This window comes from Geotrypetes seraphini, chromosome 18 (genome assembly GCF_902459505.1).
Source record: "Geotrypetes seraphini chromosome 18, aGeoSer1.1, whole genome shotgun sequence".
Taxonomy (NCBI): domain Eukaryota; kingdom Metazoa; phylum Chordata; class Amphibia; order Gymnophiona; family Dermophiidae; genus Geotrypetes; species Geotrypetes seraphini.
In genome coordinates, this window is record NC_047101.1 from 4762510 (window position 1) to 4787054 (window position 24545).

The following is a 24545-nucleotide window of genomic DNA, read 5'->3' on the forward strand; positions in this document are numbered from 1 at the left end:
CTGCTACAAATGCGTGATTTCATGGTGGTTCTTTTTTATTTCAGCACACCATCCTTGTCACCTTTGGCATCCCTCACATTTTAATGGGTCTGCGAAGGTGGCTTAGGTTGGGGGGTGATAAAGGAAGGGCAGGTAGGACTAGGAAGATTCAACACTTCACTGCTACTCCATAAGTTTTCTGGTTTCTGGGAAGACAAGTCCATGAAAGATTTTTTTTTTTTTTTTTTAGCACTTTCTGTGGTTTTTGGCACAACACGGTCTACAATGACATTTGGGATTTTGTTCATACACACACAAAAATTATTAAATGCAGGATTTATGTGACATTTCTGCTGCTTGCCAGCTAAAGCCTGATCTCTCAGCTGTCAGGACACATTAAGAAAACTAATTTAGAAAAGACTGCAATTGTTACAATATTAATGACTCTCAAAATTTACACTTCACTGGTCAATTTTCGATAATATCTATCTTGTATGGCAATGTCAACTTGTTATTAAGTTATAGATCTGACATATGTTAGGATGGCTAATTTTTACAAAATAATAATAAAAAAAAAAAATCATGGAGCTTAGAAGAAGCCCACGTTTCAGCTCCTGAATGTCATTGAAAGCCTTCCAGAGAGACCGACCACAGTCCATTGTCTCAGCCCCAGAAGATTGGCAAACCCAACAGAGTTAGTAAGTGCTTTCTTTAAAAGCACCATGATTTAATGCACAGAAGAGTGTAATGTCTCTCATACATCACTGACTGTTTAAAGGAGAATAAATAGACTTTGTCTTTGTAGACCCTCTCGGAGATGCAATGAAGTCAGAAGGCTCGTACTTGGACCAAGCCACAATGCTCTTTTTCCATGCTAGAGTTCTTTCCAAAGAGACTGCCTAACAAGAAGTGCATAGAACACAAGAGACACCTCATGCTCAGACAGGATGGAAATAATCACTCGATGATTTCATGAGATGCTAGATTGGTTTCTGCTGCCCTACCTCACCGAGGGCTACACCACATTTAGTCATGTTTACCTGCAGATTGGTTTTTCCACTGGCCATGTTTACTGAAGATGAACGATCTATAATGCACTTCATAGGAAGTATGGGGTGAAAAATTCAGTGTTCTTGGGAAGTTATTTGCAGGGGCTTTGAGTTGACCCACATGTGAGAATACACTTGCGTGTGTGAATACACACATCTGTATATATCCCCCCACACACTTATAAGTATGTGTGTGCATCCAGTTTCATTGATGAATTTTGAAACATACTGGGCGTGATATTCAGCCGGCAACACTCAGCATTTTGCTAACTGCCATGGTGTTAAGCCTGGAAACTCAATGCCAGGCCATGTACAGGCTTCGACATTGGATTTCTGGGTTGGTTTGTTTATTTCTCACCCACCCTTATCCAGGACGAGTTACATATTAACATACAAATTAAAACATTTACCCAATTCAATTGGGTTATAATTCTGAGTTTAAGGTTAGTACAAGGGGACTAGGTACTAGGCAGACTACATGAATCTTGAGCTTCGTGCCCTCTTTAAATAACTTTAAGGCCACTGGATATTCCACTCCCAGCCTGAGAATTTCATAACTTAGCTAAACGATCATGACCATCCCAATGCCACCCGTTCTAGATCACTCCAACTTAAAAACTGGCCTCCTTTCCTACTAATGTTCATGGTTCTGGATTGGTGCCAGATTGGAATCTATTGTTTTGCTTTGACTGCGTCTGCCCCTTCATACCGTCTATTTTAAAGAACGTTATGCATTGCTGGCAGATGTGGTAAGAGCGGTTAACATAGCTGGTTTTAAGAAAGGTGTGGACAATTTCCTGGAGGAAAAGTCCATAGGCTGTCATTGAGACAGACATGGGGGAAGCCTCTGCTTGCCCTGGATCGGTAGCATGGAATGTTGCTACTCCTTACGATTCTAGAATCTTATTACTCTTTGGGATTCCGGAATCTTGCTATTCCTTGGGATTCTGTATGGAATGTTGCTGCTCCTTGGGTTTTGGCCAGGTACCAGGGACCTGGATTGGCCACTGTGAGAATGGGCTACTAGGCTTGATGGACCATTGGTCTGACCCACTAAGGCTATTCTTGCATCAATCAGTGTGTGAGTGGTCGCTCCCCAGTGCACCATGCCAGCAGCTCATCGGGACTGCCAGCTCCACTCACTAGTGGCCCAGAACCCCAGAGTAGCAGGGTTTCCTAATTCTGTAAGTCAAGGAATCTTACAAAGTGGTTGATATTTCTGCTACTTTGATCCTTGTTACCGGCAGAATGAAAAAGAAACATGCCTTTGTTTCTTGAATGACCTACTGCCAGCCCAGAAGCTCTCTGTATAAAGACCTACAGGGCAGTGGTTGCTACAGAACACATTGCTATAAACCACTGGCACTCCCAGCCAGTGTTTCCTCTAATCCTTGTGGGAATCCTCTACCCACTAAAGTGTCTCAAAATGACTTTTTCAATTGCTAGGGGAGGGGGTGGTTGCCTTGGAATCCGGCAGAAATTGCTTGCCCCTTGTGATTGAAAACATGGCTTTGAGGCACTTTCCCTGCTGGCAGGTATGCCAGCAGAAAACTCCCACACCGATTACAGGGATTGTCGCCTCCAGCCAGTCAAATTTTCAAGAGATCCACAAAGAATTTGCGTGCACATACACTGTGAATATTCTTTAAACCTGACTGCACTGAGACCTCTTCTGCAAGGGTTTTCAGCTTGGTCCTTGGACACAGGGCGCTGAAATTTTTATCTGAATGCTCCAGGGCATTGTCTGAACAGTTCAGGAGCAGAGCAGGGACATCTTGCATGGGATCAATATTCAGCAGCACTGAATATATGCATATTTTTAAATATTGCAGCTGGCGTCTCTTTAAAAAAATGCTCCCTGCCACTACTGAATGTTATTACTGAATTACGTTCAGGGATATTATTTGACAAACACTAGGTCAGAAAGAGTCAAAATCCAAAAGACATAAAACTGACCATGTAAATAAGACAAGCCTTTGAAGGGTGATCAAGAAATTTTGTATAAAATTACTCAGAGATGTGAAACTCTGAAAGGAAGGCTACAAAACCTCCCTTGGGTAAAGAGTTTACCTTCCAGTCATTGTTATTCTATAAAAATCTTTTTTGATCACGACCTGGTCTTATTTACATGGTCAGTTATATGTCTTTTGGACTACTGAATGTTAGCCAGAATAATCTTTAAACAGTATAACAACCTTGAAAGCCTCTAGTTCCGATATGGCTACTAGAAACCTCCACTACACATTTTTAACTGATTCCAGACTATAGAAATAGTTCTTGTCATCACTTCTCAGCCTTTTGGCTAAGATCAAGTGTAGAATTATGAGCTGAGGATGGCAGGCAGCCTTTTGACTGAGACTGACTGAAAAACGGTTTTTCATGATATCCAGAATAGAGAATGACACGGTGACCTGTTCCCGCTGTAAACCGCGGTAAAACCACGGGAACAGGAAATATTTTAAGCTGTGTACCACGTGAATGGGAGCAAAGCTTTTCGTGGGGGTGAAAAAACTCATGCTTAACACTTCCTAAGCTTCTTTCCTCTCTCCTCCCTGCAGGCACATACCTTTCAGAGTCAGCCAATCCCACACAGGCCTGCTCATGGCCTTCCCTCTGCCGGGGATGCAACTTCCTGTTTCAGGCTTGTGCAGGTGGAATCAGATTGAGTTTGTGGGGACGGGGCAGGGAAGGGGACAGGGCAAACTTTGTCTCCGTGTCATTCTCTAATCCAGAATGAACACCCATGGAATATATACTGTAGTATTTGCAGGGGCTATATTAACTGTGTGCATGCCATCTCATGCATATTCATTGTGGTTATCCTGAAAACCTGAGTGGCTGGGTGAGTACCAAGGACTGGACCGTTACACACAAAAGTTTCCAAGTTTATTTTAGTTTTGAAATACTGCTCATTACATTACAATTCAAAAAATAAGTAGCTTACATAGAAAGGCTAAACTTACACAGTACACACAATTGGACATTATACACGATACACAGAGGGGAAAAAAAATATAGGGAGCCGGGGAAGAACTACATTGTCTTGATAGGAAAGAGAGGGAAGGAAATGACATGAGGAAAAAGGTTTGGGAGAAGGAAGAGTTCTTGGGTAAATCAATAATCTACAATCGGGCTCCAGAGTCATAGAAAGGGTTAATGTGGCTAGTCTAGGCGTCACTAAATACGAAAGTCTTAAGACTGGATTTAAACTTTGTCAGCAATGTTTTATTTCGCAAATAGAACGGAAGAGCGTCCAGAGAGTGGGAGCTGTTATGGAGGTGCGCTAGCGTTTTTAGGGCACGCTGCAGATTAGCATGCGCTGCCCCCACGCTAGGCGCCAAAAACTAACGCCAGCTCAATGGTGGCATTAGCGTCTAGTGCATGCGGCAATTCAGCGCACGCTAAAACCGCCAGCACAGCTTAGTAAAAGAAGCTCTATGTGTCTTGCAGAAGGAATGGTTAGAAGATTTTGTTGACTAGAGCGTAAAGATCTGACTGGGCCATAAGGAATAAGTAGTCGGTCTATATAGCCCAGAGATTTATTTAGTTTAACTTGAAAAGCAAGAAGCAGAATTTTGAAGATTGTTCTGTGTTTGACTGGCAGCCAATGTGCTTTGAATAATGGAGTTACGTAATCGTATTTTTTTTTTGCCTTTGAGAGTAGTTTGACTGACCCCGAACCCCGATTAGAGCTGCCTCTTGACCCAAATCAAAGCAGAGCGGCTGAATCCAGGCTGGCCTGAATCAGGCCAGGCAGTGACGGCATTTACCTGTCACGGTTTAGAGCTTTAGCAGATTACCCACAAGGTAGCGAACGCATAGGGGAAAATTCTAGAAAAGGTTCCCCAAATCTGTGCAGTAACATAGCTTTCTATATCGGCATCTGGGCGCCCACATTCTCTTATGTGCACAATAAATAAATGTGCACCAGATGCAAGGTCGCAAGGTCCTATAAAGACATTTCCACTCCATACCTTGTGTCTTTGAGTTTTGTGCATTTGGTTCTTCTGTTCTTTGTTCCACCAGATACCAGGTAACATGATTTCTTTGTGCTCAGAGAAACGCACAAGTTTGAGTCCACTATGTGGATAAGGGTCACTCCTCCTCTGAGGTGCATTTATCGTTGCCTTTCTGAACATATATAATAGTGGGATGTGTTAATGTGACTGTGTGTATGTGCGTGTGTATGCATGAGTATAGGGCATGTTTGTGACTGTGTGTACATGTGAGAATGCATGTGCATATGTGTAAATTGTGGGTCGGCAGATGGATGGGAAGGGATGATAGTCACATCATCACTTTTTAGAGCCTAGCTAAGTAGTAAACTTGTGTACTGCGGAGTGTGGAAAAATACAACTAAAGCTTTCTTAATGCCAGGCTCTTAAAATATCTCTCATCTTGCTCTTACCAAACGCCAGGCTGGCATGTCAGCCTCACCTCATGTGCTGCTGAGTTGGCAACATGCAGCTGGCAAGTAGGAGATGTACGGTATCCATCGGCTCTTATTAAAATGGCTGTGCCTTTTAACACACAAAGGCACGGGCCTTTCATCCTATGGGTTGTAGGCGTCACAGAGAGAACTGTATACTTAAGATATGAGAATTCTCCTTTCCCGCGTGCTGTCCTGAGGGACTGAATCCAGGTGAACACAAAGCTGCAAATAAGATTCCTTCATGCCAGACGTTCTTTCTGCTTGCCCAGTGAAACCCTTAATGACAGCTCTCTGCCTATATTTGCAGCCACTAATGTTCAGAATTAAAGACCAGTAGCTTAAAATACTCTACCCAAGTTCTTCTAGACTGCTTATAATAGTGTTTTCTTTCTTTTTTGATGACCAGAAATATCATCCAGAACAGTGTGTCTCAAACTGTGTGCCAAGGCACAGTGGTGTGCTCCGAAGAGATTCCAGAGAGATTCCAGAATTTTAGTTGATATTTTTTTAAATTCCCTTCCTAAGTAGACACTAGAATAGATAACATGTACATCGCAAATACAAGACTCTGTCAATGTTATGAGCGTCTGTGTGCGTAAGGATGCAACCGCCCAGACAAGCATCATTCTTTGACGTGATTGGTCCTTGAAAACTAATGGCAAGTAATGTTTTTTTTTTTTTTTTAATGCAATAGTTATCTTAACTTGAGCAACAAAGCTTTGTTGCCGTTTTGATCTTCTTGGATTTTCAGCTCTGACGAAATTAAATCATAAAAAAGAGAACAACTGCAGATGGTGGATGATGAAGTGCGTGTTTGCTTGTCGACTATCGAGCCACATTTTGAGTTCATTTGCACTCAAAAACAAGCACATCCATTGCATTGATTAGCAATTCTATTACTTTAGTTTCACTGTTGTTACAATTACCAATACTTAGCTTAAAGAACCTTAAATAAATAACTCTCAAATGTAATTTTTTGTTGGTTATATCATTTCAGTTATAATGTGCCATGAAAAACATTTGCTCCATTTAGTGTGCCGGAGCTAAAAAAAAGTTTGAGAAACACTGATCTGGAATGACAGATTTACTCTTCTTCAGGATGTCTCCATGATCCAAAGTCTTTCTGTAGCCCTAGCACCAGTCAGAATGCCCCTAGGTAAGGTGCCAAAAAAAACCCCTCTTTGAATGTCACTAATGCAGAGTATATGTCTGCCCTCCCACCCACACCAGCACTGGAAATCTAATACAGCTCTCTCTCTCTGGATTTGCGGTTTCCCTATTTCCGAATTCGATTATTTGTGAATTTTTTCTTCTTCTTTTTGCAGGCTGCCCGAACCTCCCCAGACCTTACCTGGTGATCTAGCGGTGATTCAGGGCAGGAGTGATCTTCCCATGTTCCTGCCCCTTGCAGAGCCATCATCAAAATGGCTGCCGTGAGATCCTGTTGTAGTCTTGAGATGTCCTGTAGGCAGTCAGCTGGTGCTGGTGCCTCTCCTTCTCCCCAAGGTACTGCGGCACACCTGAAATCGCAGAAGATGCACTGGCCTAGTGGCCTGAGCAGCAGGAAATGAAACCAGAGAAACTACAGTTGGAACTCCAGCAACACTCCTTGTGGCCTCAGGCAAATCACTTAACCTGGCATTGTTTCAGGTACGAGCTTAGACAGTGTACGTAAAGGTAAACTCATCTTGAACCACCACTGGGAAGGCGTGAGTTAAATGCTAAAAATAAATAAATAATGCAATTACAGTGGCTAGGACACCTCAAATAATTCTGCAGACCACTTAACCTGCTCAACCTTGTCACCAGAGACCAAGTTTCAAGTTTATGCTGTACTTGACATCCGTCTATCAAAGTGTACCTAGACGGTTTACAATACTAAAATTTAAAAGAAAATATGGATAAAAAATAATGAAAAAGGGGAACGTTTCATCATTAAAATATGTATGGCAGACGAGACATGTATATATTGACACAAAGGGATCCGAGAAAAGGAAGGTGCAAAGTACTTCGAGTCAGAAAGGGAAGTATGAGTGCATGGAGAGTACAGAGGGGGTGGGATGACACTTCTTAAAAGCGGTTCTTATTCATTTCTGTGCTTGAGCGTCTTGGCTGAGTATATGGTCTTTTCTCATGTCAGGGTATGCGCCCCTAAATAAGAAAATTTTTCGTTTGCTACTCTAAGCCACATTTCACTCCTTTCCAGTAAAGAAACTATAAACAATAGGCTTGAAAGCAAAAAAAAACTTATCCAATCCAAACTTTTTGCTTTGAGAGGGAAGGGAAACTGCTCCTTAACGTGGAATGGGAATGAGGCCATCATGAGCAGACACTGCTGGTCCTTCGAACCAACCCCAGACATTCACACCAAGTTATAAAGTTCATTATTGGCATTCACTGAGCATTTTAGGAACAGCTCTGAACCCTCACGAATCCACCGAATGCTTACACAGGCATGCATTCCAGCAGATCTCGCAGTATACCATGGGATGGGCAAGTGGGCAAGTGTCAGGAATGCAGCCTGAAACAGCGGCCTTGTTAGAGAGTTTTCATGACTGGTTAGATGTGGGTCTTATACTCGCTCTGTATCAGATGTGATTACATCAGCCAGGGTTCATAACTGGTTGCTGTGAACTAGAGAATGACACGGGGACACTTTTTTCCCTGTCACCGTGGGAACTCATTTTACCGTCCCATTTGTCCTGTCCCGGTCCCATTCCTGCAAGCTCTGTCCTCATCTACACAAGCCTCAAACACTTTAAAATCATAAGTGGTTAAGGCAGAGTTTACAGGAATGGGGCAGGGATAGCAGCAAAATTCACGAGGACAGGGCTGGGACGGGAAAAAATTTCCCGTGGGGACGGGAAAAAATTTGTCCCTGTGTCATTCTCTATTGGGAACTGTTAAATTCTGGCTTTTTCCTCAGTTAAGTCCGAACGAAGTGGCATCAGTAACTTGTTGAGACTGGAGCAATAATACTCTTTTTTGCTTTTTTTTTTCTATTTCCAGCTGGGATCTTTTTCTACAGTGTTCATCTAATTATTCCTGACACACCATCCATCATCTTTGAAGCTCTTCCAAGGAAGAAACAGTTAAATTTATGGTGTGGTTGGGCATTTGCATAATGGTATTTATTTGCTTGTGATTGCATGGAAAACAGCATTAGTCAAAGTTTTGCAAGATGGCCATCTACAGTTTCAGGAAAACATTCCCATCCGCAGTTAATTAAATCTTATTTCATTCAGTTCAATCAACAATGGTATCCAAAGATCATTTATCATCAAGCCTTATGGAGCTCAATTTACCATGTATTTGATGAACTAATAACACTTATGTAAGGCAGACACTGACAGTGTTCAGAAGAGCCAGCCCCAGGTACAAGCTGTGCAAACTCTCTCAAGACTTAGCTGAGGATTCTCACGTCCACACTTCCGCTGCTCCAGGCCTTGGCTTAACAACTGGTTCTGTCGTGATGCTGGTTTTGGGATGTTGGCAGTGAAGCATGCAGTGCGAGTCTGGCTAAGATCACTGGAATCCACTAGCAGTATCCAGTCCTACCTGAATCCAGGCCTCTGGGACAAGACAAAATAAAGTTGGGGACTTACTGACTCCTGGGTCCTAATCCCAGCTATGCCAATAATAGCCTTTGAGATTTTCGTAAGGCTGTTTAGCTCCAGTTTCCTAAGTGTACCCAAGTGTCTGAATTCAAAAGGGCCTGTGATAGGCACGTGGGATCTCTTAGAGAGAGAAAGAGATGATGGTTACTGCGGATGGGCAGACTGGATGGGCCATTTGGCCTTTATGTTCAAAGAGAAGCAGTGAAATCTTATTGTACACTATTATTTTTGGCTTTTTGTAGTTATGGAGATACACTTTTTTTTTTTTTTTTTTTAATAAGACCTCTGTTGTTCAATTAGTGTTATTGTTTTAATCCTTTTCCTTAGTTCCTCCTTTTTTGGACAGAGAAGGGCAACAAAAATGATAAAAGAGAAGAGCCAACTTCCCTATGAGGAAAGGCTAAAGCGGCCAGGGCTCTTCAGCTTGGAGAAGAGACAGCTCAAAGGTGATATGATAGAAGTCTATAAAATACTGAGTGGAATGGAAAGGGTAAATGTGAATCGCTTGTTTAATCTTTCCAAACATACTGGGACTAGGGGGCATGCGATGAAGCTACTAAGTAGTAGATTTAAAACAGACTGGAGAAAATATTTCTTCACATGTGTCATTAAATTCTGGAATTTGTTGCCGGAGAGTGTGATGAAATCAGTTAGCTTAGCGGAGTTTAAAAAAGTTTGGATAATTTCCTAAAAGAGAAGTCCATAGGCGATTATTGCAATGGCTTGGGGAAATCCACTGCTTATTCCTAAGATAAGCAGCATAAAAATCTGTTTTACTACTTGGGACCTGGGTTGGCTACTGCTGGAAACAAGATACTGGACCTTCAGTCTGTCCCAGTATGGCAGCTCTTATGTGATCCAAGGATGGGACAATCAAGCCACTGTGACATCACTTAGGCAATGCACCGACACTGGAAATCTAATGTATACGCTGACAATGATACCAGAAGTCGTGGGAGTCCCTGCTTTAAAGAGCTTTCAATCTGCAAAATAACATAACAATGAGGGAAGAGAAAATGATAGGACAGGACTAACAAGTTCAAATTGTCTCCCAGCCATGCTGAAGATCAAATATTTTCCTAGACTTTCTCCAAACCTCCGTGTGTGCATGGAACATGGGCAAAAATGTGCTGTATTTCAGCTTCAAGTGTTTTCTTCGATAATTTTGCCGTGCAGTTGTCTGCTTATTTGACACTGAAAATAGACAAAGTCCTTTTCGTCCCCTCTGAATGTTTGACTGTTTACTGTGGCTGGAAAGTCTCTCCCTTGCAAGCGTAGAACAAATATTTCTTTTGGCCCAGCTTAGGACTCAGTTTTACTGTACTTTGGTCTGAGTATCCTAAAAAATGTAAGAAAGCATTTAAGATGGCATTCTTTTTAGATGCCAAGGTTTCCCCCCCCCCCACCCCACCCCACCCCAGCCTATCCACCAAGGATTTTGTGAATAAGGGGTCTTTTCACTAAGCAGCAGCAAACTGTGCTCTGCGTTAGTCCCAATGCAGGACTTTCCTGCGCGCTAAGGCCGCTTCTAGTGCTGCCAGTAAATGGCCGATTTCTACATTTGTTCAATAATGGCCACACGCTAATTTTGAATTGCTTTCAAAATGTTCTCAGACTAATTGGGCAAGAAACATGAAGACCTTAGTGCATAGAGAGAGAGGTTTGAGCAACGGACTCTGGAGAAATGACCGAGTCTTGCAGTGCTGCAGCCCTTATCTATGACAATACCCAGTTAATATTGCACTGCTTTTCTTCAGTTACATCATACTGAGAAACTGCAGCACCTCCATCCTCCAGCACTTGAAATACAGCACTGCAACACTCAGACAGCATCACTATCCCCCAATTAACACCAGGCTAATACAGTACTGCTACACTCAACTATTACAGCATCACCATCCTCCAATAATGCAACATCAAAGTAGTACAACACTAGAATTCATTGCCAGAGAATGAGGTGAAAGCAGTTAGCTTAGCAGGGTTTAAAAAAAGGTTTGGCTAATTTCCTAAAAGATAAACTTAGGGGAAATACACTGCTTGTTCCTAGGATAACCAGCATAAAATCTGTTTTATTCTTTGGGATCTTGCCAGGAACATGTGACCTGGGTTGGACACTATTGGAAACAGAATATAGGGCTTGATGGACCTTTGGTCTGTCCTACAATTGCAACTCGTATGTTCTATGCATGCTTACGTAATACAGAATAGCCATGTTCCAATAATGAAACACCAGGCTAATATAGCACTGGTTGGGGAGGAGAAGTCCAAACTTCCCTTTCTTGGCATTCTTCATGTGAGCATTATCTCTGCTGAGAAGAAAAGTTCATAAGTCCTATTTTCCCATTCATTTATGACACCAGATGGCTGTTTGTCAGAAGGGACTTGGTCTACGAGATACCCTGAGCTAACACCAGGACTGGCTTAGCTTGTCCTTTCTGACATGGAGCCATTTTCTCATGTTACATTAACTTTTACAGTGAGAAGCAGTGTCATTAGGTCATTTGCTGCCCTATATTTCTAGCACCTAGGGTCCTTGCTAGTTGCAAATCTGTAAGCGGTGCATGTCCATGACTGACACACGGCAGGTGCCACTCTTCTAGGTGCTGGCAGCGTCAGACACCACTTATAGAATCAGCTAACACTTGGGGGAAGCCACTGCTTGCCTTGGATCGGTAGCATGGAATGTTGTTACTCTTTGGGTTTTGGCCAGGTGCTAGGGACCTGGATTGGCCACCGTGAGAACAGGCTACTGGGCTTGATGGACCATTGGTCTGACCCAGTAAGGCTATTCTTAGATGAGCCAAGTATAGGACAATTAAGCCATTGTATCATCACTGATGAGTCTGGCTCTTAGGCATTGGTGGAGAGGTATTATGACATCACAGTCTCAGCTCTGGAAAGTTGTTCTCATTGGGGTTCCGGAATCTTGCTATTCTTTGAGATGCTGGAATGTTGCTACTTCTTGGGTTTTGGCCAGGTGCTAGGGACCTGGATTGGCCACCGTGAGAACAGGCTACTGGGCTTGATGGACCATTGGTCTGACCCAGTAAGGCTATTCTTAGATGAGCCAAGTATAGGACAATTAAGCCATTGTATCATCACTGATGAGTCTGGCTCTTAGGCATTGGTGGAGAGGTATTATGACATCACAGTCTCAGCTCTGGAAAGTTGTTCTCATTGGGGTTCCGGAATCTTGCTATTCTTTGAGATGCTGGAATGTTGCTACTCCTTGGGTTTTGGCCAGGTGCTAGGGACCTGGATTGGCCACCGTGAGAACAGGCTACTGGGCTTGATGGACCATTGGTCTGACCCAGTAAGGCTATTCTTAGATGAGCCAAGTATAGGACAATTAAGCCATTGTATCATCACTGATGAGTCTGGCTCTTAGGCATTGGTGGAGAGGTATTATGACATCACAGTCTCAGCTCTGGAAAGTTGTTCTCATTGGGGTTCCGGAATCTTGCTATTCTTTGAGATGCTGGAATGTTGCCACTCCTTGGGTTTTGGCCAGGTCCTAGTGACCTGGATTGGCCACCGTGAGAACAGGCTACTGGGCTTGATGGACCATTGGTCTGACCCAGTAAGGCTATTCTTATGTCCTTCTGTGTAGTCTGGATAAAGCTTGCAAAAAGGTTGGTAGTATGACGGAAGGCTGAAGTGCACCATTTGGCTATAGATCTAGCTTTTCATATGCTTTGGTACATTTGCTTCCAAAATTGATGTCCTTTATGTCAATAATTAAAAGCAACATTTTTGTTTCATTGGCCCACTAACTGCAGAAAAGGACCTCAAGAGATCCGACAACCTAACCTGACTCATGTAAGACACCCCTTACCTAGATCATCCGGTTCCCAGACAAACGTTTATTTAACCTGACCTTAACAATTTTCAAGGTCTGATATTCTCTCCTCTCTGAAGGTAACTTGTTCCAGTGCTCACCAGTCTTTCTCTCTGCTACTTGAATTAAAGCTTATTTTGTCTGATCTAATCACCGCTCTCAATCCCTCTGCTGCAAGAGAGTAGTTCCACAATGAGGTGAAAATATTTCTTCAGCAAATTCCATTTTTCTTGTAATATAACTGCAATATTCTTAAATGTGAAACATGCCTTTCAGTACAGAGCCAGTGCTTCTGCCCGCACGGTGCATTGGACAGCTGAAAATTCTCACACCTTAATGTCTAAGGATCAGATTCCATTGGCTGAGGTGGGCTAGTATACATTGGTGAAATATCTCAATAGTCACAGGCTGGTCCTGACGTCAGGTCAAATATTCTGGGTCACGAAGCTTTGCCCTCGTGATGAAACTCAATATGATGATGGATCAGGTTGCTCCCCCTACAAATGTAGGGAACATGCGCCTCTGCTGACATGAGTCTGTAGCTGAGCAGTTGGTTGGGGGGAACTGATGTTCACCCTCGGATCCTTATTGCAGTGCAAGTGAGCAGTCAAGAAAATCAAATTAAAGGGTCAATGCAAAACTATCCAGGAAGAGACATTACAGATCCCCCAAAACAATTGTTAGTGTCCCATAGCATATATTCAACTCAACAACTATATTACTTTTTCCTCAGTTATCAAGAGGGACTTTTGCTTGGGTGTGCTATGTTTTTGCAAAGGCTGTGTGGTAGTTGTTAGGAGCGTGCAATTATTGCACTGAAAACTGCACTAGTACATGTAAACCTTAATGCATTTAGTACAGATCCAACTTAGCCCCTCCTTTTGCTGTTCACACCCATTCTCTGGCCATGACCCGGCTAGTTCTTGCTCTCTAACTAGAGAATGACACAGTGATAGAATTTGTCACCATCCCTGCGGATTGCCATGGGAAACCATCCCCATGTCATTCTTTAAGGAGAGAGGGAAGAATCAGAATTTGAATGGGCCCAGCCACTGACCCTCAAGTCTTGCATTGAAGAACGATGGTGTAGAAGGACTGAGGTTGAGAGAGACACTAAAGAATGACACGGGATGGTTTCCAGCTACTGACCCTCAAGCCTTGCATTGAAGAATGCTTGTGTAGAAGGACTGAGGTTGAGAGAGATACTAAAAAATGACACAGGATGGTTTCCCGTGGTTATCCGCAGGGATGGGGACAAATTTTGTCAGTTAATGTACAAATTACCATGCGCAAACCATCAGCCACCATGATAACAGCATGCTTGTGAGGAAATGGCTAACACACACTAATTTGTGTTATAACTGCAAGTTCACTTCAATAAAAGACCCCCTTATCTGGACTGCTGGCCATTTTCATATAGCGTCCAACAATGGAAGACAAAGAGACAAGAATGCAGTTGGACAATGGCGCACAGGATACCCTACAGAATAGAAGAGCAACAGCATCCCAGCTTCTCTCATACTGTTCAGACAACACAATTCACAATATGCTGGTAAATTGACCAGTCTTAATATATTGCTATAGATTTACTGGTTTCATTGGCTGTGTGGATTTTCTAAGTGCCTTCCAGTACTGTAGGTGATGCACTGGCTCCCTCTTAGGGACAACGTTGGAATGGCTGCTGCAGGCAAAGCATAGAGGCTCTTACAAGCTGGCCCAAAAAAGTATTCGGAGCCCTTCTGCCAAAGTGCACTGAAATCTGGGCTGTGAGCATGCTAAGTAAGACAGATTTAACACAACACTTTTTAGGATATCCTCAACTTCTTTTTTTTCTTCCATTTTCAGGTTGAGCTCTTATTTAAGAAGCGCTAACTGCTCCTGTGTTAACTCAGTGTTAACCAGTTAGGGGCTGATTCTGTAAGTGGTGCTTGATGCCGCAGGCGCCGCAAACAGTGGCTCCTGCCGCTTATCAGTCATGGCCATGCACCGCTTACAGGACTCCAGCCTCCTTACTCTCCTGACTTCTCGTTTCCTAAACTGAAATCCACGCTGAAAGGAAAGCAATTCAACTTTTCTTGATAAGCTTCTTATACCTCAAAGTTCCCCGCGCACTTTGAGATCTTCAGACCAAAAGCTCCTTTTTATACCGTCCCTAAAAGACTCTTATTATACTCGTAAAACCAATTTCGCTGTTACCGCCCCAACATTGTGGAACTCACTGCCACAACATCTCCGAGATGAACAACAACTTGCTAAATTTAAAATAAATCTAAAGACATTCTTATTTCAGGATGCATTTAACCAAACCTAAAAAAAAAAAAATGCTCTTTTTCATTCATTAGACAAGTATCCATTATTCATTACATTAACGTTCCCCCCTCCTCATGTTCATCCCCTCCCCACTCTCTCCATTTCTTCTATACAATGTAACTTTTTTTCCCTTCCCCCACAATTTCCTCACATTCAAGTATGTCAAGTCTTTGTCATCTATGTTTAATTTAAGATATTTCCACTCACATCCTATTACTATTAATTCTTTTTTTTAAGCTGATTGTTAACCGGCCAGACAATTGTTTGATGGTCGGGATATTAAAAACCAATAAACTTGGAAACTTGGAAACAACTTTTGGGGTTTAAGAACTGTTTTTATGCTTTCTGAAGCCAACAGGTGTTTTGTACATTGCAATCTCAAGTCAATTTTGTGTAATCTAAAGGTGACAGATTCCATCGTTTTGGTCCAACAACTTGAAAGATGGATGAACAAATGCAAAGACGACTCTGTGTCTGAAAACTGTGAACTTCATTGACCTAAATTTCACATTGGCTGATAAAAAATAACAGGGGTTTGCTCTTGATAACTTTAAATACAAGAGTCAATATCTTGATCAGAAGCCAATGAATACTGGAGGATGATATATGATCACATGATTACACACAAGAAATTAAACATGCAACAGAATTTGAGCAATCTGTAAAGATTTTCATACATACAATGGAAGATCAGTAAGCAATGAATTACAATAGTCAAAGTGTAGAAAAACAAAATTCTGCAAAGTTGTACAAAAATTCTCATGAGACAATAAGTCCTGCAGTCTGAAAAGTAGTCACTGGTTGACTTTGTACAACTGAACTTGGGGAGAGTCTATTGATGACAATTGCAGGATGTAGAGGTGAGAAAATTAGCAAAATTTGTAGATTGCTTTTGATTTTATGCTAGTTTTTAAGGTTTGATTTTATATCTGTTTCATACACTGTACATTTGTATTACTTTAAGATGAAATTCTGCTGTTTCTTTGATCAGTGGAATAAAAATGTTTGCTAAATCATCAATCAATATAAGACTCAATAAAAATGGAGTAATAAGTTGTCTCAACATTGCCCTTGTTCAGTGGTTCCTGATTATTTGAATTCATTGGCAATTCCTTATGCTCCAGCACGTACGCTAAGGTACTTCTGGCTGTAAGTAGAACAAGGTGGGAATCCAGCGGTAATAAAGCATTCTTTTATTTAGCGTCCAACTTTTGGAATGATCTTCAAAGACATAGCAGGTCTGAAATAAAGATCAAGGCTTTTAAGACACTGTTAAAAACCAATTATTTTCAGTTGGCATTTGGAGCAGATTCTCTGCCAGTGGATCATATTTATTGAGAATTCCTCGGGCACCCCTTAAATGCACAGTGTAATTGCTATTTGTATAAGATGTTGAGTTCTCTGTATGCTATCCTACTTTTTATCAACCGCTATAGCCTCAAACGATATGGTCCTGCCACAGAAATTTCACATCTTACAACAATATAACAGTACACAATTCAAAGTCAATTAAATCATTTTTTTTTTTTTTTCAGATTTATCAGATACATCTCCACCAGCCAATTATCAATTGAAATGGCTGCATGAACAATTTTTAGGCAGGTAAGATAATGGCGGAATACAAATAACTAATGTAATGTAATGTATATCATCATCTAATCTGCTTTTTTAATATTTTAAAAGATTTTTAAAGAGTGCTTAGTGTTCATATTCTATTTTTTATGGCATTCCTTTTATATTTTTTTTTGAAGTTTTACTTATGTAAACCGCTGAGAACTGTTAAGATTTGGCAGTATATCAACTTTCAATAAACAAAACAGTTGACCTATATGTGGTTGGAAGAAACATTCTCATTTGCTCATTCAGTCTAGAGAGGAAACGTATACTTATGCCATTTTCGTCATTTTAAATCAAATCTGGATTAAAAAAAAATTGAACTGACAATCTATATCTGTGATAAGATTTGAAGCAAAGGTTTGTGAGCCCTTTCACTTTCAGCGGGATTGCAAAGCCCACATCTATAAAGTATGTGCTGTCTTTCTCCCAGGACAGTTTGAAAATTACCTCCTCAACCAAGTTATTAATAAAAAGAAAGCCCAGGTCTTGTGCAAGTTCCAAGATTCACACGGAGAACTCAATAGACCGAGCAGCTGCAGAACCGAGGAGAAGCAGCGATGAATCCTGAGAGCTCGGATGAAGCTGTGTGAAGAAACCCAAGTCTCACTGAGGACGCAGGAGGCCCTTGGGGAAGTCACTTGGTCAGGAGGAAAAGCAGGTTGAGATGCATCTGCTATTCTGACTTCCTGACCTGCATCCAAACCTCTGCATGCCACATTATCATGTGGAATGTCCACTGTGACGACACTCACGTTGACAGACACAACACTTGTAGGAAGACCAGCTGGCAGCAGGTCAATGAGGACATGCTAGGCAAGTCCTGGTGTTAAATTCCCCATCCCCAACACAAACAGAGCTGTTATTTTCCAAAGATACCAGTGAAGCCAGCCAGGAATGGGTTCATGGTGTAAAGAAATTGGATTCCGACATCTGCAATGGGGCTGCATGCAGCTGTTCTTTGCTTAGGTCTTGGGCTCTTTGGAAACAATGCTTTACTATTGCTGACACACTAGCTTAGTCCTAAGCAGAGTCCAAAAATGATTACAGAATAAAATATGTAACAATTAATACAAATAAAGTAATTGTGTTGTTAAGTATTATTATGGATGTAGCCTGTTCTCCTTCTACAAGAAATTAAAGATATCCATATTTCATATCTCCAAAACAAGGAGAAAATCCGCAGAAACGATGTGCAAGACGTCTAAAAGTCTAATCTTTATTTTAGAAAACGCAATGTTGCATTCCAAACAAATGGTTCTCTTGTGTGAGCACCCAGGACCCAACTTACAGTATATCTCACCAAATTCTCATATAATCAGCAAAGAAGCTCTAGACCTGTACTTCATTGGCTATTATGACGTGCATTTATACAGACCTATATCAACTTGACAATTATTACAAGTTTCTGTTCTTAGGTTGCAGAGTGACTGGTCCTTCAGTGTAGATTTATGGCGAAAGGGCTATCTCATAATAGTTCTGGAGAAGCCATGTTTTCAGATTTTTTCTGAATCTGGTGAGACTGTTGGTAGTTTCAAGTTTATTTGAATTTGATGTTTCGCTTATTATAATCTAAGCGAATTACAATAAAAAAAAAAGATTTAACATATAACATTAAAATATATAATACTACATAAAAAAAGGGGCGGCGATAGACTGACAATACAGACAAACTAAGATACATTAGGAAAAAACAAAAGGAGGTAAAGTTACAAATTGTTGTTTCCCGTAGGGGAGAAAGAGAGGTTGTAGTAGGGAGGGTAAAACATTTGGATTGGGATATTGCTAATAGAGAAGTACCCGATTTTAGATCGTAGAGAAATGGTTAATTTTAGAGATTAAATGTAGTTTTGAAAAGAAAAGTTTTTAAATTAGTTTTAAATAGGTTGAGATCCTTAATTTCTCTAATATATAAAGGAAGAGTATTCCAGGTAAGAGGTGCCATGACTGAAAAGATGTCATGACGTCTAGTTCCTATTACTTTCAATGAAGGGACCATAAGCAACCCTTGTGAATCAGATCGGAGGGAGCGATTTGAAGTGGAAGGTATTAGAAGCCGATCTATGAATTGTGGTTCAGATTTCTGTGGGGAGTTCCACGTTTTAGCAAAATCCAACGGGTCGACACTGAATCACAATCAACGCCAAACAAAAAAGGAACTGCAGACAGCTGTACAAGATGCAGGCTATGTTTATTTAGAGTCTTTGGTTGCGCATAATATGACCACCTTTTTGCAAATCAAGGGACCCGACCCGGTCCGTGTCTCAACCAACACACCTTCTTCAGGGGTCCCTAAGCATTCATGACCATGGTAAAGCCGCAACAAAGTGCCAAGGTGACTGTCCCCGAAGAAAGTGTTTGTCGAGTGCAGATCATGGCAAACAGTCTAAATTAACACCAGGACTACTTTTGTGAAGAATTCGTATGACAGACATCTTAAGAGACCCCTCATGCAGGCCAAGAGCTGAAACACTGCCAGCGTTGTCATGTTATGAGAAGTATGTATAATTCAAACAGTAAATAAAGAGAGATAAATGTTACATAAAATGTATAGAAAATACATTTCAGTTCCAAACACACAATTTTTTTTTGTCACATTACTAATTTGTATTAAAAAACGCTTACTTTTAGTATCAAAAGTAAAGCCTAGCCCCCAAATCACTTTATAGCAGGGGTCTCAAAGTCCCTCTTTGAGGGCCGCAATCCAGTCAGGTTTTCAGGATTTCCCCAATGAACATGCATGAAATCTATGTGCATGCACTGCTTTCAATGGGGAAATCCTGAAAACCCGACTGGATTGCGGCCCTCAAGGAGGGACTTTGAGATCCCTGCTTTAAAGACTTCGCTCTATGTCAATAGTAGGCCACTTTTTTCATCTTACCTTACACTGATGTTCTCTGAGGTACTGCCGGTTGCTGCACCAATTCATATTCGTTGCCTGCTACGATCCCGCATGCTTCTGTCATATTAAGCCAGGAAGGAAAGAGGAAGTGATGTCAGCAAGGCAGGAGGCGGCAGAGAGAAGCCTGCAGGGCTGCAGCAGGTGACAAATATGAATTGCTGAGGCCACTGGTGACACTTCATTCCAAAAACTGAAAAATTCTAAAATCTGAAGTGTCTCTGGTCCCGAGCATTTCAGATAAAGGATCGTAAACCTATACCGCTATAACCTATATTTTCCCTCTGCAGGAAACTGCGATGCAGACTAACAAGTGTAGCGGAGGTGAATTGGCAGCCCTCCTCTCCAATTAGATAGGCAAACTATTTCTATGAGAATGGTGAAATTGTATACCCGTAACGCACTTTCACCCATAATGAATGGTAGCAATTGACCTTTCTGCCAGCCTTATCTACAGATCCGACATGCAGTGGGCAGCTGAGAAAGCAGAAAAATCACTTATGCCTCCCTGCGTAATTAAAATATCAGATTACAAAATTCAGAAGACATTTCCTGAAACATATTAAACCATGGTGTAACCAACCTATCAGCTTCATCTGAGGAAGCAGGGCCTGAGTATTAAATGACTCCTTGACAAACAGGACCATTATCAATTAGATATTACAATTTAGATGGGAAGAAAAGGCCTTCAGCTTCATTCTTTTAAATATACTGTTTTCCCCCAGAACAGTATCTACAGTAGACTCTCAGTTAACCGGCACCAGTGGGGATTGGTAGATGCCGGATAAATGTCGTTTCCGGTTGCTTGAGAGTTACTATTACAAATAGGCCTAACTAATGCCACACCATAAACTGTTCCAGACATGTGGTAGACAAAGCGTGGGCGTCCTCAAAGTTTACACTTAAATTTCTGCCAGAAATGGATTTTATTTCCATTTAAAGTATTACAGTATTTCTTTGATTTTTTTCCGGTTGCTTGAGTTCCAGTTAAGAGTCTACTGTAATTGCTTTAATGTTATCTTTGGGTCCTAAAGCCAACATCCCCGACTTGCCGACGTTGCAAGTTCCCTGATCAAAATCAAGTTTGTCAAAATGGAGGGTGAGCAGAAGGACACAAGTCCATGTGGCTTCCTCACGGGTATTACTCACATGGAGGAGAATTGAACGTCAGGAATGGTGAAAAAGCCCAAATCTCATAGAATGTTACATAGTAAATGACGGCAGATAAAGACCTGAACGGTCCATCCAGTCTGCCCATGAGTTATACTCATTAAAAAAATACATGATTAGATTGTCTCTTCTTTGACATTTCTGGGTCATAGACAGTAAAGTCCACCTGGTGTTGTCCTAGGTTCCAAATGCTGAAATTGCCATCTAATCAAGCCATTGTGACATCACTGCTGAGGTTGGCTCTTAGGCATTATGACATCACAATCTCAGCTCTGGAATGCTGCTACTCTTTGGGCTTCTGCCAGGTATTCGGGACCTGGATTGGCTACTGTTGGAAACAAGATACTAGGCTTGATGGACCTTCATTCTCTCCTAGTATAGCAGTTCTTATGAAAATGAGCCCCATTATGGGTCATTGTGACATCACTGGTGAATTTGGCTCTTAGGCATTGAGGTATTATGACATCACAGTCTCAGCTCTGGAATGTTGCTACTCTTTGGGTTTCTGCCAGGTATTCGGGACCTGGGTTGGCTACTGTTGGAAACAGGATACTGGGCTTCATGGACCTTTGGACTGTCCCAGTACGGCAATTCTTATGTTTCTTATGTGAATCAAGTATAGGACAATCAAGCCATTGTGACAACACTGATGAAGTTGGCTTTTAGGCATTGGTGGAATGAGGCATTATGACATCACAATCTCAGCTCTGGAATGTTGCTACTCTGCCAGGTAACATAGTAAATGATGGCAGATAAAGACCTGAACGGTCCATCCAGTCGGCCCACTAAAAATACATGATTAGATTAACTTGTCTCTTCTTTGATATTTCTGGGTCGTAGACTGTAAAGTTTGCTTTTATCCTGGGTTCCAAATGCTGAAGTTGCCGTCCAAGCTCATTCCAGCCTATCCAACCATCCTGTTGTTTGCAGGACATCTACCGTAAAGTCTGGCCAGTAACATATTAGTGGAGTTCCCATTGATGCCCACCCCAACCCACCCTACACCGTAAATATATTTTTATTATTGTACACCGCTTAGAAATCTGAGCGGGATAAATTTTAAATAAACTTGAAACTTGCTACAAGTTTGTAGGTAGTTATTTCTTATTTGCCCGTCCTTACCAATTAAGGTATGAATGGTTGAAGGCAGCCTGCAGTGATCAGTGTTGCTCATTTGTCTAGGCCTCACAAGCAGCTGTTTATGGTTTGCAGTACAGAACAGTATATTATGGGCTCGAGATTTTGTTTTGGGTCCCTTATTTGATAGTGAACTTGCCTTTTATCACTTACCAAACTCTACCGTTCAAGCCAGACCGGCACTGTCATCCTGCTGCCTCGTACACTTGTTCCCCACATCCATCACCCAACCATCAACACATTATCAGCAGTAAAAATAAGCTTCCTACTGGCTCACATTAGAAGTGACATTGTAAGGCAATAGGTTACATTTTCCACTACCCCAGCACAAATTAACTTCATCTGTTTCATGACAAGAGACCAAGATAAGACAGTGAATGTCACTCCTGCACAAACTCATCTTCCCCCATGATCTGGCAACAGGCCACATTGGAAAAAAAATCCAGTGACTAGAATGGACCCACACAACAAAGAGATTCAGTGTTTTCCAGTAAACTAGTTTATTCATGCATCATCTTACTGATGCTTTAAATGGATCTGTAAACCAGCAAGTGGAGCTGGGAAGTTGGGTCCTTCCATGACAGTGCGATGGTTATTTAAGGCTCTTAGGAAACACGACTAGAGGAGTTGGATTAAACTACATGCTGATAATATATGTTAGTTAGGCCATCAGAAGATAAGGTTATAGACAGGTTTTGAAGAACTTCAACAAGAAATCAAGGGCTTTATTTGCTTAAGTGTGTTTCCGTGTTAGAAAGCATACTGATGTGCTTTAGTTAACTAGTCCCACCCCACAAAATGTGGCTATTCTTTTGATTACTGCTGAGTATGTCACTTTTCATCTTCATCCTTTGTCCCATCATTCCTGAACTTCCTTTCAGTTGATTCTTCTCTTATGCCACAGAAATCTGAAATGTTCCATCTCCTCCTGCCCTGGTATAATATTGAGCTCTTTACGTCTGTCCCCATAAGCTTTACAGCAGAAAGAAGTTCAAAAGAGATGCCCACAGAATGTCAAATACAGAGCAGTACACAAGACCAGAATCAATTAATTTAAGCCTTAATTTTATTAAAAGTAACCAAAGTGGAAACTGTTTATAATTTTTTTATTTTGTTCAGACAGTAATTCTACTAAAATTGACCACCTAAAGTGCATCTTTGGATGCAGAAAAGGTTTCTCAAATGCCAGATCACTTAAAAAAAGGAGGTCCCCAGAGGATAAATAAATAGGCAGATGAACGTTATAACATACCAGGCCTTTAGAGTTTTGGAGCTAGATTCCTGCTCATGTCAGTCACACCATCCATTCACGTTTTCGTTCTCATCCTAACAAGAATGCAAACTTACCCATATCTCCCATCCAGTGCTCAACCAGGAACACAAAGAATTGTACAAAGAGGTTTGTGTCGCAATGGGCTCTGAAGTAATTCACTTCCATACCTGTAACTGATTTGGGTCGTCATGAAAACATCAAATGGTGGCCTTTACTAGAAGGAAAAAAATGGAGGTGGGGATAGAGAAGAGGGGCAGAGATTTCCTTCTGCCTTTTATTTAGCCCTCACACATTTCTTGCTAATAAGGTAGCAGAGCAAACCTCATTTCCCAGTGCAATAGCTTAAATTTCTTTCTACTCCCCTGTTTTTTAACAGCTTTTTAGGACATATGTCAAACTATGTTAATTCAATGATCGGTAAGTAATTCTCTGGAAATGGAAGATTTTTGAAGCAGTAGCTCGTTTTCAAATAAATTTCCCTGATGCAGCAGGATTGTGAAACAGGGCCTGTCGGGAATTATAAAATGATCTTCCATACTATGTTAAATTGAATAACTATACCGGGAGAGTGTAGTCAACCGAGCTGCAGTGATCTTTCCCGTATCGGAGGACACTATTAAGATAAGTGCGGGTTCCTTACATTTTCTAAAGAATTTCTATTTAAAGAGACTTTGAAAATATATTTATTTAGATGCAAGAGCACTGATTGCACTTTAACGGAGTTTTTCTCTGACCGAGGATGTGTTTTCTATGACAACTTAGTAACTGTCATAGTAGTTTCCCGAGTTTACCCTCGGGGAACACTGAGGTCTTTTCTCCGTATTAGGAACCTGCTCTAAATAGTCTCTGATAATGGAATTTATTGAGGGGATGTCTTTAGGTGGTTATATATATTTTTTGATATTCTGCTTGCCTAGTTCTATTCTCTGGAAATGGCCAGATATTTCTTATTGTAATCTACCTAGAAAGGCGGAATAGAAGTCAAGAAATGTAATGTAAATGAAATTACTCATGAATCCACAATAGCAGCAGGTAAGGTTTTCCACACTGCAGACACCAACCTGAATGCGCACCACTTTGATAGCGGTTGGGCTTGCACATAGGGTAGAGGACATTAAATAAACCTTCTTTGCTCACCTTGCTCTCATCACAAGACTGCTGTGCAAGCCATTTAGGATCCACAAGAATTGGTCAATAAAAAGGAGTTTTAGACTTGTCCATGAACAC